The sequence below is a fragment of the Corella eumyota genome, chromosome 3, assembly GCF_963082875.1.
Source record: "Corella eumyota chromosome 3, kaCorEumy4.1, whole genome shotgun sequence".
NCBI classification, from domain to species: domain Eukaryota; kingdom Metazoa; phylum Chordata; class Ascidiacea; order Phlebobranchia; family Corellidae; genus Corella; species Corella eumyota.
In genome coordinates, this window is record NC_137492.1 from 14,421,028 (window position 1) to 14,423,527 (window position 2,500).

Sequence of the window (2,500 nt, forward strand, 5' to 3'; positions counted from 1 at the left end):
TTCGCTTTTGTTGGGCGTTCCTGGTGTTGTATGCAAACGCAGCCCGCGCGCGGCTTCGCCCGAAAGGGCGTCTGGCCGGTGTCGACGGCGTCCAGATCGCGGCTTACGCCGGGTTTGAGGAGCTAAGCAAAAATAGTGATTGAGTAATACAGTGCGATACCGCGACGGGGAAAGCGAAAGACTCCGTTCGCGTATTTTGTCGGCCGATAGTTACCTGGTTGATCCTGCCAGTAGTCATATGCTTGTCTCAAAGATTAAGCCATGCATGTCTCAGTACGAACTTGCGTACGGTAAAACTGCGAATGGCTCATTAAATCAGTCGTGATTCATTTGATCGTAAATTTTACTTGGATAACTGTGGTAATTCTAGAGCTAATACATGCAAAAAGCGCCGACCTTGCGGGAGGCGCGCCTTTATCATATCAAAAACCTGCCGGGCTTCGGCTCGTCTTGTTGGCGACTCGGGATAACTTTGCTGATCGCACGGTCTTGCACCGGCGACGGATCATTCAAGTGTCTGCCCTATCAACTTTCGTCGGTACGGTATCTGCCTACCGAGGTTCTTACGGGTAACGGGGAATCAGGGTTCGATTCCGGAGAGGGAGCCTGAGAAACGGCTACCACATCCAAGGAAGGCAGCAGGCGCGCAAATTACCCATTCCCGACGCGGGGAGGTAGTGACGAAAAATAACGATACAGGACTCTAACGAGGCCCTGTAATTGGAATGAGTACACTGTAAAAATTTTAACGAGTATCCATTGGAGGGCAAGTCTGGTGCCAGCAGCCGCGGTAATTCCAGCTCCAAAAGTGTATATTTAAGTTGTTGCGGTTAAAAAGCTCGTAGTTGGATTTTGGGCGCAGGCGTTCGGTCCGTCGCAAGGCGTGCACTGTTCGTTCTGGCTTTACCTCCGGTTTTCCGTCGGTGCTCTTGACTGAGTGTCGGCGGCGGCCGGGACGTTTACCTTGAAAAAATTAGAGTGTTCAAAGCAGGCGCTTCGCCTGGATAGTGTTGCATGGAATAATGAAATAGGACCTCGGTTCTTTTTTGTTGGTTTTCGGAGCGCGAGGTAATGATTAAGAGGGACGGACGGGGGCATTCGTACTGTGCCGTTAGAGGTGAAATTCTTGGATCGGCGCAAGACGAACGACTGCGAAAGCATTTGCCAAGAATGTTTTCTTTAATCAAGAGCGAAAGTCAGAGGTTCGAAGACGATCAGATACCGTCCTAGTTCTGACTATAAACGATGCCAACTAGCGATCGGGGGGCGTTATTTTGACGACCTCTCCGGCAGCTTGCGGGAAACCAAAGTCTTTGGGTTCCGGGGGAAGTATGGTTGCAAAGCTGAAACTTAAAGGAATTGACGGAAGGGCACCACCAGGAGTGGAGCCTGCGGCTTAATTTGACTCAACACGGGAAATCTCACCCGGCCCGGACACAGCGAGGATTGACAGATTGAGAGCTCTTTCATGATTCTGTGGGTGGTGGTGCATGGCCGTTCTTAGTTGGTGGAGCGATTTGTCTGGTTAATTCCGATAACGAACGAGACTCTGGCTTGCTAAATAGTTACGCGGCCTTCCCGGCCGGCGTTTAACTTCTTAGAGGGACTAGTGGCGTTTAGCCACACGAGATTGAGCAATAACAGGTCTGTGATGCCCTTAGATGTTCGGGGCCGCACGCGCGCTACACTGACCGGATCAACGTGTGTTCGCCTTGGCCGAAAGGTCTGGGTAACCCGATGAACCCCGGTCGTGCTAGGGATAGAGAATTGAAATTATTTCGCTTGAACGAGGAATTCCCAGTAAGCGCGAGTCATTAGCTCGCGTTGATTACGTCCCTGCCCTTTGTACACACCGCCCGTCGCTACTACCGATTGAATGGTTTAGTGAGGTCCTCCGATTGGGCCCGGGCTCGACTGGCGACGGTTGGGTCTTGGCCCGAAAAGACGATCTAACTTGATTACTTAGAGGAAGTAAAAGTCGTAACAAGGTTTCCGTAGGTGAACCTGCGGAAGGATCATTAGCGCGAGAAAAAAAATCGAAGAGCGAAAGAGCAAACACCGGGACGGCGACGTGCCTCGGCGCGTCCGCCGCCCCGCGATCAGGAACTTGTTTTGTCGGCGTCGAGTGCCCGAAGGCTTCATGCGGTGCGCGGGCTTGTCGCACTATTTGTTGCGACCGCGACCCGCTCGGCGTCACGCGATTTTTTCAGCCGGATGGCGAATCGAGGTTAGGAATCGAAGAGCGAAAAGCAAACAAACAAACGATGGCTCTTGGCGGTGGACCACTCGGCTCGCGAGTCGATGAAGGACGCAGCAAGCTGCGTGATTTAATGTGAATTGCAGAACACATTGAGCATTGACGATCTGAACGCGTATTGCGGCCTCGGGTTCATCCCGGGACCGCGTCCGTCTCAGGGTCGCAGAAACGACAACGGCCGGCGGGATCGGCTCCGCGACGGCTCGGCTCGCGTGCGTATGCCCGGCGACGGGCAATCGCCGC

At 53.1% G+C, this 2,500-nt stretch overlaps 2 non-coding genes across 2 annotated transcripts; both read left to right on the forward strand.

Annotated features, from left to right (window-relative positions):
- The first annotated feature begins 211 nt into the window (after positions 1-211).
- Positions 212-2,021, forward strand: LOC145747426 (small subunit ribosomal RNA). The gene has a single exon (XR_014282156.1). It is a non-coding gene; the product is annotated as a small subunit ribosomal RNA (ribosomal RNA).
- A 245-nt stretch (positions 2,022-2,266) lies between these two features.
- Positions 2,267-2,420, forward strand: LOC145746593 (5.8S ribosomal RNA). The gene has a single exon (XR_014281373.1). It is a non-coding gene; the product is annotated as a 5.8S ribosomal RNA (ribosomal RNA).
- Positions 2,421-2,500: the final 80 nt, after the last annotated feature.